The sequence below is a fragment of the Schistocerca gregaria genome, chromosome 8, assembly GCF_023897955.1.
Source record: "Schistocerca gregaria isolate iqSchGreg1 chromosome 8, iqSchGreg1.2, whole genome shotgun sequence".
Lineage (NCBI taxonomy): Eukaryota > Metazoa > Arthropoda > Insecta > Orthoptera > Acrididae > Schistocerca > Schistocerca gregaria.
In genome coordinates this window covers 399,993,097-400,010,855 of record NC_064927.1, presented here as the reverse complement: position 1 = coordinate 400,010,855, position 17,759 = coordinate 399,993,097, and the positions used below count along the sequence as shown (strand labels likewise).

General features: G+C 44.7%; 1 protein-coding gene across 3 annotated transcripts in view; it reads left to right on the top strand.

The window, feature by feature from the left end:
* Positions 1-268: 268 nt before the first annotated feature.
* LOC126285311 (UDP-glycosyltransferase UGT5-like) overlaps positions 269-17,759 on the top strand; it is a 126,700-nt gene continuing 109,209 nt past the window's right edge. Inside the window, exon 1 of one of the 3 annotated variants that reach the window (XM_049984609.1) lies at positions 269-440. The gene's annotated coding sequence lies outside the window, so the exon portion shown is untranslated. The remainder of the gene's footprint in view (positions 441-17,759) is intronic. The other 2 variants (XM_049984610.1, XM_049984608.1) reach the window with 2 other exon arrangements.

The window sequence follows — 17,759 nt, the reverse complement described above, 5'->3', positions numbered from 1 at the left end:
TGACGATACCATCCACAGTCAATAACTTTGTTGTTGCCGCCCGATCACGCGAACATACGCTGCGTGAGCAACATTATTAATCTGATTTCTAACCTACTTTGCAAGTGGTGGTATTGTTAGACACTCCCACCATTCCAGACTTCCTACGCGCTCAGATCGTGGTACAAGGTGAAGGTCACAGTATTACGACATGAAGGGTAATTGAGTCAACAAGGCATGTTAGCGTAGCGCGCCCTTGATGCAGATAGTTTGGCAAGCGGCCGCTGTCTGCCTTTCAGATATCATTCGAAGCGCGTGGCGCTATCGGGGGAGTAGTGGGGCGGCTCGTAGTTCGTTACTACGTATCGTGTGAGAAGGCATCTGCACGGGCAGTCGCGGTCTGCCCTGCGTCGCAGAAGCCGCTCCGGAGGACCCCACTAGCTGCCAGACCAGGACAACAGGTCAGCTTTCGAAAGCCGGAAATTCGTATGCTGATTGTCAGTAGCGCTTCTTCTGCCATATATGGCTGCTGCACACCGCCTGTACTCTTTTGAGAATAACGAACAATCTAACATACTCGAAGTACATTTACATCTACATCTGCATCCATCCTCCGTAAGCCACCTTACAGTTTTTGGCTGAGAATAATTTGTGTATCAGTCCCACTTCCTCCCTTTCCTGACCAGTCGCGAATGATTCGCAGCAAGTCGTAACCTTTCTGAATAAAAATATTTGTTCTGAACTAAAACTGGTTAGGATTTCTATGCTAAACTTCGTGTGCCTGTGAAACTTCCTGGCAGATTAAAACTGTGTGCCGGACCGAGACTCGAATTCGGAAGCTTTGCCTTTCGCGGGCAAGTGCTCTATCGCTCTAGAGCACTTGTCCGCGAACGGCAAAGGTCCCGAGTTCGAGTCTCGGTCCGGCACACAGTTTTAATCTGCCAGAAATTTTCATACCAGCGCACACTCAGTGCGACAAGGCCATTTCCTACGTTTCTAGAATAGTCAACCAATACTGATTCTTCGTTCCTAATGCACGAAAAGGCCATGAACTTAAAGAGCTTCAAGATCACACACAGGCTTAACAACACAGTACTTCGTAAGATTTCTATCTAAGTATATTAAATAATAGTAATATAAATAATGAGATTTTCACTCTGCAGCGGAGCGTGCGGTGATATGAAACTTCCTGGAAAATTAAAATTGTGTGCCGGATCGAGAATCGAGCTCGGGACCTTTGCTTTTCGTGGGCAAGTGCTCTACCAACTGAGCTACCCAAGCACGACTCACGCCCCGTCCCTACAGCTTTAATTCCGCCAGTACCTCGTCTCTTACTTTCCAAATTTCACAGAAGCTCTCCTGCTCGAGTCTCGGTCCAGCACACAATTTCAATCTGCCAGGAATTTTCATACCAGCGCACACTCTGCTGCAGAGTGAAAACCTCATTCTGGAAACATCCCCTAGGCTGTGGCTAAGTCATGTCTCCGCTATATCCTTTCTTTCAGGAGTGCTAGTTCTGCAAGGTTCGCAGGAGAGCTTCTGTTAAGTTTGGAAGGTAGGAAACGAGGTACTGGCAGAAGCGAAGCTATGAGGAAGGGGCTGAGTCGTGCTTGGGTAGCTCAGTTTGTTGAGCACTTGCCCGCGAAAAGCAAAGGTCCGGAGTTCGAGTCTCGGTCCGGCGCACAGTTTTAATCTGCCAGAAAATTTCATATCAGCGCACACTCCGCTGCAGAGTGAAAATCTCATTCGTGTGTCTGTGCTGTTGTCCTGAACAATAAAAACGGGTTTAATTACAAAAGCCGCTCTGGCAAAGATGATTCACCAAATTATGTGAAATGTATACCTATATTCTTTCTTTCTTTCGCTTACGCCATAGTCCCGCAGCGATCGCAGGGTCGGCGTGATTAAAACGGATTTGGCAGTGTGAGTGTTAGGGATGGCCGGATGCGCTTCCTGCCGCCACCACGTGCCCTCCAGGACGGAGTCAGTGAACCCCAATTGTCTGCGTCTAGTGGAAATCGTGAAATAGTGCGGACGTGTTGAAAATGTCAGCAATTCGTGTAACTGAGGCGGAACGTGGGGACCAGCCGGGTATTCACCTAGCGGAATGTGGAAAACCGCCTAAAACCACATCCAGGCTGCCCGGCACACCGGCCCTCGTCCTTGATCAGTCGGGCGGATTCGATCCGGGGCCGGCGCGCCTACCCGAGTCCAGGAAGCAGCGCGTCAGCTCGCTCCGCTATCCTGGCGGGTCAAATGTATACCTATATACCAATTAGTTTTTACCAAACTGATCAGAAAATTAAAACTATAATCTAAAGAAACAATCCTGTGTAATTGGGTATTATGTAGTGCAGCGAGAAGTGTTACAGAAAGTGACGAAGCACTACGTGATCTGCAATTTAAACACAAAAAAGTAGCAGTAGCAGAATGCAACATAAAACTGCCAATGGAATTTAAGATGAATAAATAACGAAAATGTTTCTATTCAAATTCACTGCGTACTTAAGTGCGCAAACTTCAAAATGGCTCTGAGCACTATGGGACTTAACATCGGAGGTCATCAGTCTCCTAGGACTTAGAACTACTTAAACCTAACTAACCTAAGGACATCACACACATCCATGCCCGAGGCAGCATTCGAACCTGCGAGCGTAGCAGTCGCGCGGTTCCAGACTGTAACGCCTAGAACCGCTCGGCCACCGAGGCCGGCTAGTGCGCAAACTGACTAAATAAAATTCCAGATGTTAACTAATGCACACGCAAGCATAACACTGCACTGTAAGAATCAAGTTGTCTGCATAACAAACGTAATCTGATTTGAACTTCACCTACACTGAACCTAATAACACTTTCAAATGCTATGCTAAGTGTAAATGATATTGCGATATTCTGACTGTGTTGCAAAAGTTACCATAACAAATTTTTATATGGCTTACCTGTAGCAACGGAAACTCGGCTGTGTTCGAAAGTGGTGAACATTCAAATACAGCGCAGAGGAGACCACCTGAATAGGAAAGAAAACCTTGCGAGTGCAATGCGAGGAGGTGCATGTATGCTAAGCCGATCACGCTTCACTCACTGTGTTCCGCAAAGAGCAATGCAACAACACATATAATGAGAAAAGAAAATGCATGAGAAGAGGGTGGTAGAACTTATATTTGCCTAATGCAGTACAGTACCTCATAAAACTGTATTGTGCATTTATAATACCTTCACTAACAATTACCGTCATACTTATAAAAATTACCTTCTATTAAAAATACGACTCTGCTATGAAATTGCGCCCTGAAATGGTATTGGAGTAGTCAATTTATAACTTCTGAATGCAAACCATGTGAATAAATAACTTGTTTCATCACATCTCAATAATGAACTAGGACCCAACCCAATAAAGAAAATTCCTAATAAAACTTTCCATCATCAAGACATACCACAAATTGCGCGCAAGCAACCAGGGCAGCGACAACAGTACCTGAAAATCCTATCTTACAAATTAGTCTTTACCAAATCATAGTTCCAAAATTCGACAGCCTCTGTATCTTTATCTTTGTACTCTCAAGTAATATCCAGACCGATCAGTGGCTTGTCCAGAAACCGTCTCACTAACTAGCTTCTCCTAGAATGCTACAGCAACGTCAAGGCCACTAGCAACCAAACACCGCATTGCTCGTACGCAGAACTTCCGCGGCGTAACATATCGGCTACTGGAAACCTCGTTTTGAAAAAAATATTCAGTATAGAGATATGAAGTATGGCACATCGGATGAAAACAGAGTTGATATCACCATTGAAATTCCCTGGCAGATTAAAACTGTGTGCCGGACTGAGACTCGAACTCGGGACCTTTGCCTTTCGCGGGAAAGTGCTCTACCATCTGAGCTACCCAAGCACGACTCACGCCCCCTCTTCACAGCTTTACTTCCGCCAGTACCTCGTCTCCTACTTTCTAAACTTCATATTAGCTCTCATGGGAAACTTGCTGGACTAGCACTCCTGGAAGAAAGAATATTAAGAAGACATGGCTTAGCCACAGCAAGGGGGATGTTTCCAGAATGAGATTTTCACTCTGCAGCGGAGTGAACGCTGATATGAAACTTCCTGGAAGATCGAGCTTCTGTGAAGTTTGAAAAGTAGGAGACGAGGTACTGGCGGAATTAAAGCTGTGAGGAGGGGCCGTGAGTCGTGCTTAAGTAGCTCAGTTGGTAGAGCACTTGCCCACGGAAAGCAAAGGTCCCGAGCTCGAGTCTCGGTCCGGCACACAATTTTAATTTGCCAGGAAGTTTCATAGCGGCGCACACTCCGCTGCAGAATGAAAATCTCATTATTTATATCACTATTCTTTAATATACTTAGATAGAAATCTTACGAAGTACTGTGTTGTTAAGCCTGTTTGTGATCTTGAAGCTCTTTAAGTTCATGGCCTTTTCGTGCAATAGGAACGAAGAATCAGTATATTGGTTGACTATTCTAGAAACATAGGAAACGGCCTTGCCGCACTGATAACACCCGTTCCCTCAGAGCACCGGAGTTTAGCGCTGTGGGGATTGGCTAGACGTGCATGGGTGACCGTCCAGTCTACCAGGCAATTGGGGTGTGCTCAGCCCTTGAGGCAAATTGAGGACCTACTTGACTGAGAAGTAGCGGCTCCGCTCTCGTAAACTGACAGCGCCCGGGAGAGTGGTGTGCTGATCACGTGCCTCTCCATATCAGCATTCGGTAACGTCTATAGGCTGAGGATGACACGGCGGTCGGTCAGTACCGTTGGGCCTTCCGAGGCCTGTTCGGACGGAGCTTAGAGAAGTTTCTAAGAACACATGATCTCACAAATTTTAACAGTAAACCATAGCATGACGTGGAACGACTTACTTGCAACGTCCGGCATAGGATTTAACTCAACCTCGTGACACTTTCGTTCTCCGTCAATGATCTTGTAACGAGCAATGTTCAAGTATTGGTTGAACAAGTGTTTTGTAAGCCACTTGCTTTGTGGGTGGACTACATTTCCTGTAGATTCTTCTGACGAATCTCAGCCTAACATGCGATTAGTTTTATGTGGTCGTTTCACTTCAAATCTATCCGAACGCGTGTTCTTTGATATCTTGACTATTTGCAGTGATCGTTTTGCAGTCGCATAATCATAAAATAGTGGATCTTCCTGCTAATTTACGGTTAGTAAGCTGCATTTATTTATGTCGAGTGCCAATCCTTGCATCATGCGTAGGTCCTCTGCAAGTCTTCCTGTATTTTGGTACAAATTTATAGCCTTACGACTTCTCTGTCAACAGCATCTTCCGCGAAAAGCCTCATGGAACTTCCCGTGTTACCCACTATAAGACAAAGAATCACAACGACGCACCATAAAGGAATTATTTAAATTCGCCACAAAGCGATATTCTTACAGGTATAGATGGAAAATGAAAAACTGTAAACTTGGTGGCCGACTGATAAATGTGTAAAGCTTCAGCTCAGTTTCACCTCGCTGCTTGCAAGGACAGTAAACATGGGACATGTCGATACAACAGCATAAAGTCTTTGCGAATTTTATTCCGTGTACACAATTGGACAGGAGAGTGAGCAATATACATACACTATGTGATCAGAAGTATCCGGACACCCCCAAAAACATACTTTTTCATATAAGGTGCACTGTGCTGCCACATACTGCCAGGTACTCCATATCAACGGCTTCAGTAGTCATTAGATATCGTAAGAGAGCAGAATGGGGCGCTCTGCGGAACTCACGGAATTCGAACGTGGTCACTTGTGTCAGACGTCTGTACGCAAGATTTCCAAACACTCCTAAACATCCCTAGGTCCACTGTTTCCGATGTGATAGTGAAGTGGAAACGTGAAGGGACACGTGCAGCACAAAAGCGTACAGGTCGACCTCGTCTGTTGACTGACAGAGACCGCCGACAGTTGAAGACAGTCGTATTGTGTAAAAGGGAGTCGTCTGTCCAGACCATCACACGGGAGGTGAGAAAACTTGGATCTCATGCTCGAAAGGCTGCTCATAAGCCACATATCACGACTGTAAATGCCAAACGACGCCTCGCTTGGTGTAAGGACCTTGAACATTGGACGATTGAGCAGTGGAAAAACGTTGTGTGTAGTGACGAATCGCGATGCACAATGTCGCTATCCAATGGCAGTATGGCCGGTGAGCGTCATCTGCCAGCGTATGTAGTGCCAATAGTTAGATTTGGAGACGGTGGTGTTACGGTCTGGTAGTGATTTTCATGGGGTTGACTTGCATCCCTTGTTTCGCTTGTCAGTATCACAGCATTGGCCTACTTTGATGTTTTAATGGTCCTTTTAGTTACCATTGTTGAAGAGCAACTTGAGGATGGCGATTGCTTCCTTCAACACGAGCAAGCACCTCTTCATAATGCACGGCCTATGACGGTGTGGTTACACGAGAATAATATCCCTGTAATAGATTGGCCTGCGCAGAGCCCTGACCTGAATCCTATATAACAGCTTTGGGATGTTTAGGAACGCTGACTTTGTGTCAGGCCTCACCGACGGACATCGATATCTCTGCTCAGTGCAGCACTCCGTGAAGAATGGGCTGCCATTCCCCAAGAAAAGTTCCAGAACCTGACTTAACTAATGGCTGCGAGAGTATAAGTTGTCATCAAGACTAAGGGTGGCCCAACACCATATTGAATTCCAGCATTACCGATGGAGGACGCCACGAACTTGTAAGTCATTTTCAATCAGGTGCCCGGATTCTTTTGATCACATAGTGTAGGTGTCAGCATTTGAGACAGGACGTGTAGTTTGACTCAAAGATGCCACTTGGAGTAATCGACGAATCACTCGATGTCTGAAAAGAAGTGGTCCCACTACTCGACAATGTTGGCAAGAATGGGTGAACCTAGGCCGAACAAAGCGTCAAGGAAGCGTCGACTTAGCGAGATGACAAAACCTGAGGACCGTGCGGTCGGCAGAGAGGCATTCAGAGCGCCAGATTCATCATTATCATCGAGCCAACGTGCAACTGACACGCCATTAATAGGAGACTCACAGAAACAGGGCTGAGCTCACAGTGCTTCTTTTGTCGACTACCATTGACTTCTGTACGCAAACAATCTCTTTAACAGGTGTCTGGGATATTCAGCCTGGAATCTCATTGACTGGAATGGAATTGCTTCAGAGATGTCCCACTTAGAACTGAGCCCCGACAACCAGGAGTGACGTTTTGCCATTTCATTTCTCAGTAGGACCGCTTTGGTTGTCATCCTCTATACCCTTGCGGTACAACGGTACCTGGACGATATTCTATGCCCTATTTAATTTCTGTTCAAGGCAAGCCGTACTGGGCAAGATAATGCCCGCCCGCAAACGACAAGAGGTTCTACGTAGCCAGAAGAGGTTCTACTGATTGTCTTCGTGCTTTCCGAACCCTATCGCGGCCAGAAAAATCGACAGACCTCTCCCCAATTGAGAAAGTTTGGAGCACTATGGTCAGGGCACTCCAACCCGCTCAGGATTTCGACGATCGACCGGGCCAATTGGACAGAATTTGAAACGATATCTCTGAAGAGGAATTCCAACAACTCTGTCCATCAATACCAAGCCTAATGACTGCTTGCATAAGGGTCAGAGGTGGATCAACGTGTCATTCTGAAATTGTAGTCAATGGTTTGTACATGTGTAGCACATTTGCCGATTCCCTCCTATTCAGATAATTCCTTCATGGTGTGCCTTTTTTGTGTGTGTGGCTTTGGGCGAGTGATTTGTAGACAGTGCATATCACAGTTAGTAGTTAATACCGACACCGGTGAAAGTGTGCGAGAGAAAAGGAGGTTGTGTGAAAAAACATTTTCGAAGCGGTCCTGGGTATGCCCGAAGCTACTTTATAGCTGAAGATTTCTGTCCTTCGAGAATGACATGCTGTATTCAGTTTGTTATAAATCGATGCTGTTCTCTGTAAAACATTGTTTCTTCCATGGCTTCTTCACCAAAAACTTATTCGGGTCCGTCTCGCCTCTAGTCGGCTACTTTTTGTATTCCACCAGTCCGTCTCAGGGGACCCGAGTACGAATAACGATTAACGACACACTACACGGCAATAATAAGATATTGTTATACACCTCATATGAATGCCAGCAACCTCTGAAACCTCAGTATGGGGAAGGTAATGAAAAATTGGTCAGCTGAGCTCATGATACTCAGCGCATATTACTGTCATTTTTCTAATGCCACAATAATAATTATACTGACATAGTGAACTCTGAAGAATACTGCATAAGAAGGGCAAAGCTGTTCTCAAAACATTGGTGTAGTAATTTGATATTTACCCAATGCACCATCGCGCGCGGGAAAGATTTTTATATTATATTAGATTGGTGCATAAGTTCATAGCGTTTTTGTGTATTGGTATTCCGGTTGCTATGGGTTTATTTATCGACTGTCGTCTTATTTGTCGTTCGCTGTTGCTATTTGAGTTTACGTATTGTCGTTTCCTCTTTTGGAAATAGTGAGTGGAACTGTGCACGCTAGAAAATGGAGTGCCAAGTGGAGAAGTCGAAACATTTCCTACATATTCTTCTGCTTGAGTTCAGTACAGGAATGACAGCAGCGGAGGTAGCCAGGAACATTTGCTCCGTGTACGGGGACAATGCCATTGGACAGAGAACGGCTATAAAATGGTTTTCTCGTTTTAAGAAAGATCATTTCGACATTAGTGACTCCCCACGTTCGAGAAGACTTTCGTAGTTTGATGGAGCTCGTTTAAACACATTAATCCACAGTGATTGTCAGTCTATTCGAGAATTGGCAGATATGATGAATTTTGATCGTTCCGGCATCTTTTGACATTTGCATCAAATGAGGAAGGTTCAAAAGCCAAGTTTGTAGGTACCACATGCTCTAAGCCAAAATTACAAAAATTTGCGGGTGGCCATATGTGCATCTCTGCTTACTCACCGTCATCTGGCTCGTTAAAAACTCCGACCATTCCTGTCGTGTATTGTTACTGGTGATAAGACAAGGTGTCTTTATGCTAAGGCAGAGAAAGGAATGGCTGGCCCGAAACAAAGCAGCAAATCCCCATAAAAAGACCTGTACGCATCCATGAAATACAATGTTAAGCATCTGGTGGACCAGCGAAGGTGTGATGTACTACGAATTGCTTCCCCGAGGATTAACAGTCACTGCTGACAATTATTTCAACAACAGTGACGTATTGCAGACAGAATCGAAGAACAACGACCAGGAAGAGTTAGGTGATGCTACTCCGAGGTAATGGCTGCCCGCGTCCCGCTAGACTGACAGAAAACACCATACCGGAGTTGGGTTGGGAAGTCGTTCCGCACCCACCTTATTCACCTGATCTTGCACTCAGATTTTCAGCTTTTTTCTGCGTGTGGAACAACCTTCGAAGAACTTCCTTTCCCGATGAAAATGCGCACCGAACGTGGCTCGAGGTGTTCATAGCCTCAAAACCACCTGATTTCCATAGACGAGGGATCGGAAAGTTAATCCAATGTTGGCAGACTATTGTAAACAGTGTAGGAGAATATGACATTCAGGATTAACTTCTCTGTTATGTGAATCTGTTGTGTTATTAAACTTCTCGAAAAACGCTGCAAAACTTATGCTCCAACACCAATATTACGAAATTCAAATGTCCCCGCAGTGCAGTCCGTACGCTACCACTAAGGAACGTTTGCTATAGCATTATTTAGTTTTAGCAAATCGTATAATAAATGAGGCGGTTTCCTTGGACATTTAATGAGCGAACAGCTAAAAACAGCATTTCTTCGTTGCATCCACGTTTTAATACAAAAACCACCAAATACATCACTTTACTTTTTACGCTATGATATAAAATATGACGTATGTATGGTCTGTTCCTAATTTTAGTAATGATAGTAGCGGGTAACGAATGCTTCTTGACAGTAAGATAGCTCTACAGGACCGCCTTTACACGGTTTAAATTTACGTCGCTACTTTTACAGATGTGTCAAGAATTGTTTACGTTGACTTAACCGCAGTGTAACTCGAAGTTTGCGTTAGTTGGGATAGTGGGAATTTGGTTTTGCGGTGTCGAAGGTCATAAAAGTGTATATGAATTAACGATCGTGCTAGCAGACTGATTTGTAATGTTTTACCAGCAACAAAGACTGCAAGGTAAATTCAGAAAAGCTGTATCACATCGTAAAAAATACCGCTGGCGAGTATTTTGCTACAATTATTTTAATTCCATAGTGTCCATTAAAATAACTACACAATACCAGAAGCATTTTGTGCAGCCCAAAATCCTTGCATATTTTCTCTGAGAGGCTGTTTCCCTCTGCACATTCTTTGCTCATTTCCTGTTCATCAGCAAATCCTTTAAACCTGTCGATTACTCAGCTTTGTCGAGATTGAAACGTATACCCATTTAATGTAACCTGATCGAGACGATTTCTCGTCTGACAGACACATTTGTCAGAAACTTAAGTTCCACTGTCAAGCAAAAATTTGTTTCCTCAACCTCTTTTCATCCTTCAGAAACTGATGTCCGTTGCATTTTGTCTTGTGTATCTAGTTGACTTGATTGATCTTCCATTTGATGCTAAAGTTTTTCTTTTCCTTGTACTCCATACAATCCATCCACCATCATCAAACCTCCTCATGGAGGATTTTTCTCTTGACCTTCTGTCATTAAGAGGCACTCACTAGCACATCGAACACAAGGTTCGTTCATTGGCGCACTGCTGCTTTTCTTGCTTTATGTTAATGATCTTTCATTTTATTTGAATCAGAGGGCGGAACTAGTACTGTTTGCTGATGTAGGCGTTGTTCTTGTTGCGAGCAAAGAAGCATCAACAGCGGAAACAGTAAATGATGTTTTTGTGAAAGCTGCTGACTGATTTTGTATGATTACTTTCAATTAAAAAAAAAAAAAAGTAAGTCCTCCAGCTTTTACATTCAAAAATACCCAACCTTCTAATAACCTTGTTTACTAAAATAATTAGGATAAAGCACTTCGTCTTCAGGCCACAAGTGGCCCATCGGGGCCATCCGACCACCGTGTCATCCTCAGTTGAGGATGCGGATAGGAGGGGCGTGTGGTCAGCACACCACTCTCCTGTTCGTTATGATGGTTTTCTTTGACCGGAGCCGCTACTATTCGGTCGAGTAGCTCCTCAACTGGCATCAAGAGGCTGAGTGCACACCGAAAAATGGCAACAGCGCATGGCGGCTGGATGGTCACTCACCCAAGTGCCGGCCACGTCCGACAGTGCTTAACTTCGGTGATCTCACGGGAACCGGTGAATCCACTGTGGCAAGGCCGTTGCCTAAAATAATTAGGATAGAGAGGCCTAAATTATTGGGCGTGCATACTCGTGAAAACTTTAACTGCAAAAACCATACAGTAAACCTGCTTAAACATTTAGGTTCGGCTACTTTTGCCAAAGAATAACTGGCAACTTTGAGGATACAGATACCAGTAAGTTAACATGTTTTGGATATTTTCATTCAATGATGTTTTATGGAGTAGGATTACGTGGTAACTCCTAGAGAACTGCATCCTAATCCTTGTGAGCAGCGTTCACGAGATGCTTCATTCGTAGAACAGCGGAGCAACGTGTATACTGGTCTTCGGCTCCAGCAGAGACCGTATGTTTCCCTCGTAAATGCGTTTCTTTATATATCCCCAGCCAGAAGTCACATGACTTCAGATCAGATCGGCTGCGGTAGCCGAGCGGTTCTAGGTGCTTCAGTCCGGAACCACGCGGCAGCTACGGTCGCAGGTTCGAATCCTGCCTCGGGCATGGATGTGTGTGATGTCGTTAGGTTAGTTAGGTTTACGTAGTTCTAAGTTTAGGGGACTGATGACCTCAGCTGTTAAGTCCCATAGTGCTTAGAGCCATTTGAACCATTTTGAAGCTTCAGATCACGTGGCCTACCAGGCCATGCATCTGGAAGACCTACGGAGGTAACACGTTACTGGAAGGTTGCATTGAACATATCTTTCACTGGGCAATATGAGGTGTTGCCCCATCTTGCGCGAAATCATTGGTTTCCACACAGTTGCGCTGCTCCAAACCAGTAATCACAAAAAATGCAAATGTGTGTGAAATCTTATGGGACTTAACTGCTGAGGTCATCTGTCCGTAAGCTTACACACTACTTAACCTAAATTATCCTAAGGACAAACACACACACTCATGCCCCAGGAAGGACTCGAACCTCCGCCGGCACCAGCCGCAGTAATGGCATCCTGTATAAATTGGTCTCGATAACGTGCGCTCTACACGGATCACCAGATAGGCCCTGTGGGTGTGCCCTCTTCAAAGAGGAACGGACCGTGAATAAAGTTGATTGAGAATCTACACCACAGGTCCACATAGGGCTAGAGTAACGGCTCTTCGTGCACAACGCGCGTTTTAACAGTACTCCAGATTTGGAAGGTTCTGTGCTTTCATTGTTTACTGTAGTGTAAAATGTGCATCGCCACTCTGTAGAATATTGCCCAGCCACATGTCAACAACTTCAGGCAAATTCAGAGCACTGCTGTGGATCGTGAGACTGCAGCTGCTGCACGGTCTGGGTACTGTACAGGTTCCAGCGTAAGACAGTCTGCAAGACTTTTCGTACCGTTGACTATAGGATGGACAACTAACATCACACTACACGAGCACTAGCAATACCCGGGGCACGTGATGCATAGTCACTTACAGCAAACTTGTCAGAAACTCTCACTCCTATGTAAGGTGACATATCAAGCTAATCCGTATTTTCGGATTTCATTATCATCGTCTTCAAAGTATTAAATGACGGAGGAATCTTCTCATATTTTTCAGTCTGTATACTCTCCCAACGAGGGACTAATTCCTGCTGTTCGCATAAAACAATTTCACTTGCACCACACGGTCTCACTTCTCGATAACCATACTGTTCACTGACGTTGTTGTTGTTGTTTTCGTGATCCTCAGTCCTGAGACTGGTTTGATGCAGCTCTCCATGCTACTCTATCCCGTGCAAGCTCCTTTATCTCCCAGTACCTACTGCAACCTACATTCTTCTAAATCTGCTTAGTGTATACATCTCTTGGTCTCCCTCTACGATTTTTATCCTCCACGCTGCCCTCCAATGCTAAATTGGTGATCCCTTGATGCCTCAGAACATGTCCTACCAACCGATCTCTTCTTCTAGTCAAGTTGTGACACGAACTTCTCTTCTCCCCTATCCTATTCCATACCTCCTCATTAGTTATATGATCTACTCATCTAATCTTCAGCATTCTTCTGCAGCACCCCATGTCGAAAGCTTCTATTCGCTTCTTGTCCAAACTAGTTATCTCCATGTTTCACTTCCATACATGGCTACGCTCCATTCAAATACTTTCAGTAATGAATTCCTGACACTTAAATCTATACTCGATGTTAACAAATTTCTCTTCTTCAGAAACGCTTTCCTTGCCATTGCCAGTCTACATTTTATATCCTCTCTACTTCGACCATCATCAGTTATTTTGCTCCCCAAGTAGCAAAACTCCTTTACTACTTTAATCTAATTCCCTCGGCATCACCCAACTTAATTCGACTACATTTCATTATCCTCGTTTTGCTTTTGTTGATGTTCATCTTATATTCTCCTTTCAAGACACTATCCATTCCGTTCAACTGCTCTTCCAAGTCCTTTACTGGTTCTGACAGAATTGCAATGTCATCGGCGAACCTCAAAGTTTTTATTTCTTCTCCTTGAGCGTCGACGTTATACCGTCATACAAACAGCGTAAAGTGGCAAGAATTTGAACAGTTTTTTTTGTTATTCTTCAGCGTAACTCGTTACCGCATTAACGCATTAGCAAGCAAGTTTCGCTGCAACCTTATGTTGCAGAAATCTAAGCCCTGGATGGTTGTGCTATAAGGGTGGCGCGGATGACAGCCAAGGGGCCTGCTATGAAAAGAAATGGTACTCCGGACCACCATTTCTGATTGTTGGGGCGTATGGTGGGCGACTCAGGCTGGTATCCTACCTCTGACTGGGACGTCTCCAGGCATATCTTCGCTGGTCATTGACGCTCGTTTCGAAGCAGGATTCATCACTGAAGATAGGCCTGCTCCAGTCAATGAGATTTCAGGTTAAAGACATATCTGGAGACGCCTCAGACTGTTGTCATCCGCTGCGTCGTTACACGACAGCGGCACTTCGATGATATTCTATGTTTCGTTTTGTTGTCCTTCATGTCAAGCCATCCTGAGCTTACATTTCAGCAAGATGGTGCGCGCCCATACGCGGCAAGAGTTTGATGCGCTTGTCTTCGTAATTACCAAAACCTACCCTGGCCAGCAACGTCGTCGGATCACTCCCCAGTTGAGAACATTTCGAGCATTATGCGTAGGCCACCTCAACCAATTCGGGGTTATGACGATCTAAGGCGCCAGTTGGGCAGTTGCAAGCCGAGTAACTACCTGCAAAAGGACCAGAGCTCTATCAACGGATTATTTATTGACTTGCTGAATTTGTGAAGATCTTTCTCTTGAATAAATCATCCAATTTGTCTGAAATTGTAATCATTTGTTTGTTTGTACATGTAAATGACCCCTACCGGTTTCCGTCCCATTCGGATTCGACGTTTGTTGTGTCTTACAGTGTATTTCTGTTAATTACTTTCGCAACGAAAGGTTTCGTTGCGTGTACCGGTTTGCATACGATGTCTCTTGTTTATCAATATGTACAGCCCGTTTAGGTCCCAAATACCGTAAGTCTTTGCCGTGCGCGGTAGCCGCGCGTTCTGGCCGTACACCTCTGGTGATCGTCGAGGGGACACTGAATAGTGCACGGTACATTCAAACCGTCATCGAACCCATCGTTCTACCATTCCTAGACCGGCAAGGGAACTTGCTGTTCCAACAGGACAATGCACGTCCGCATGTATCCCGTGCCACCCAACGTGCTCTAGAAGGTGTGAGTCAACTACCCTGGCCAGCAAGATCTCCGGATCTGTCCCCCATTGAGCATGTTTGGGACTGGATGAAGCGTCGTCTCACGCGGTCTGCACGTCCAGCACGAACGCTGGTCCAACTGAGGCGCCAGGTGGAAATGGCATGGCAAGCCGTTCCACAGGACTACATCCAGCATCTCTACGATCGTCTCCATGGGAGAATAGCAGCCTGCATTGCTGCGAAAGGTGGATATACACTGTACTAGTGCCGACATTGTGCATGCTCTGTTGCCTGTGTCTATGTGCCTGTGGTTCTGTCAGTGTGATCATGTGATGTATCTGACCCCAGGAATGTGTCAATAAAGTTTCCCCTTCCTGGGACAGTGAATTCACAGTGTTCTTATTTCAATTTCCAGCAGTGTAATTCGGCGTGCTACTGACACCGTTCATTTTCTGCTACAAATCCATCCTTCCACTTCTTTCAGTTGCTCTTGAAACTGAAAGTTAAACACCATTACTCATAAGCTGGAACCCGATCTTCCACCTGCAACACGTTGCTGCTCGTTTATAATTTTTAGCCGTCCGAGGTGGCCGAGCGGTTCTAGGCCCTACAGTCAGGAACCGCGCAACCATTACGATCGCAGGTTCGAATCCTGCCTCGGGCATGTATGTGTGTGATGTCCTTAGGTTAGTTAGGTGTAAGTAGTTCTAAATTCTAGGGGACTGATGACTCATAAGTTAAGTCCCATAGTGCTCAGAGCCATTTGAACCATTTTTTAATAATTTCTCACTGTAGACATAGCATGAGCTCAGATAGGAGTGGGTTGGGAAAGGAAATCGAGAACTGGTTTGTATCGGAACAATACCAGAATTCAACCTAAGCTATTTAGCGATATATGCTTGGTTGTATGGAATTTTGGAGTCGACTAAAGACAAACTAAATCGAGTGTTTTCGCCACTGTACTGCTTCCCTCGATTCGTACACGTAATTTCATGCGTTGGGCGACACCCGACAAAGCGTCTGGGTCTAGGTTCTGTCCTATCATGGTCGCCACATTTCACACACCTTTTTCTCAGCTAATGTTCCTGCTAAGACTGGCGGAAGAAATCTTGTGAGTGCTTTGCCTACGCAATAGTCTCACTCCTCCTCAGTGAAATATAAAATAAGGTAGTGCTACTTTGATGTAATGTAGTCCACAATAACTTCATCTAAATTTATATCTATATACTGCGAGCCACATTGCGATGTTTGGCGGAGGGTACTTTGGTCACTACTGTCACTTTCCCTTTTCCTGTTCCAGTCGCGAGAATTTGCGGGAGAAACGATTGCCAGTAAGTCTCCATGTGACCTTTAACATCTCTAATTTTGCAGTCATGATCTTTTCGCTAGATATATGTAGCAGGAAGCAATGACTACATCTGTAGACTCTTCAAGGAACGTCCGCCTCGAAATGTTAACAGTAAACCACGCATGATCCAGAACACCTCTCTTGCAGCGACTGCGACTGGAGATGATACCTCACCAGGTTACTAAATTAACCTCTAACTAACGTTCTACTCTTCTTTGCATCTTCTCTCTTTTCTGTATCAGTCTTATCATGTGGACTCCGAGATTTATGAGCAACAGTCAGCTATTGGTCGAAAAAGGATTTCGAAAACTAGTTGCTACCTGGTTGGAGTAATCTACCTGAGGATTCTTCCATTGAATCTCAGTCTGGCATCTACCGTATCTGCAGTCAGTTTCAAGTGTCGCTCCGTTTTAAATCGCTCCGTATACACACATGCTAAATATTTTATGGAAGTGACTAAAAAAAAAAAGTGGGTGAAATCTTATGGGACCTAACTGCTAAGGTCATCAGTCCCTAAGCTTACAAACTACTTAACCTAAATTATACTAAAGACAAACACACACACACCCATGCCCGAGGGAGGACTCGAATCTCCGCCGGGACCAGCCACATAGTCTATGACTGCAGCGTCTAAGACCGCTCGGCTAATCCCGCGCGGCTGGAAGTGACTGTTTCCAGTAATTGTTTTGAAATGTTGTAATCATACAATAATAGGCCTTTCTCTTTATGTTATCGCAATACATTAATTTGTTTATGTTGAAGTTCAGCTCCCAATCCCTGCAGCACCTACATGTCTTCCTGCATTTCGCTACAGTTTTCTAGCATCTCGACTTCTCTATATAGAAGAACATCATCTGCGAAAATCTTCGTCGAGCTTTCGACGTGGTCTGCTATGTTAAATTGTGTATATGTATTAAATGTAATTGACCTAAAACGTTCCTTCTGGTCTACACCCTAAGGTACTTTTACGTCGGAAGACAAATGAGAAAGGCATGCCGTGTTCTGTTTGGCATAAACTTTCAATCGCGTGGTTTATCTGACATTCTGTACGCTAGCACGTTTTTTTTCCCATTACGCACCAATGCGGATCTGTATCACACACCTAACGGAAGTTAAGGAACACAGCATCTACCTGGGCGCCTGTATGTACTGCTTACTTGGTCTTGCTGGGTTGCACACGGTTGTTGTGTTTGGAACCCATGATGATTCCAGCTGACGAGATTTTCGGTCTCCAGAAATGTCGTAATGCTACTGCATAATGAAACTCACCTGTTTATTCACAACAATGATACGAAGGCGTGAGCGCACCTTTCTTTGAGCCTGTTCTGTTGAAAATGTTAAAATGTGTGTGGAATCTTATGGGACGTAACTGCTAAGGTCATCAGTCCCTAAGCTTACACACTATTTAACCTAAATTACCCTAAGGACAAACACACACATATCCATGCCCAAGGGAGGACTCGGACCTCCACCGGAAGCCTGCTCTATTACTCGGCTATCACAACAGGAAAAGGTCTCTCTTTCTACATGCATTTATT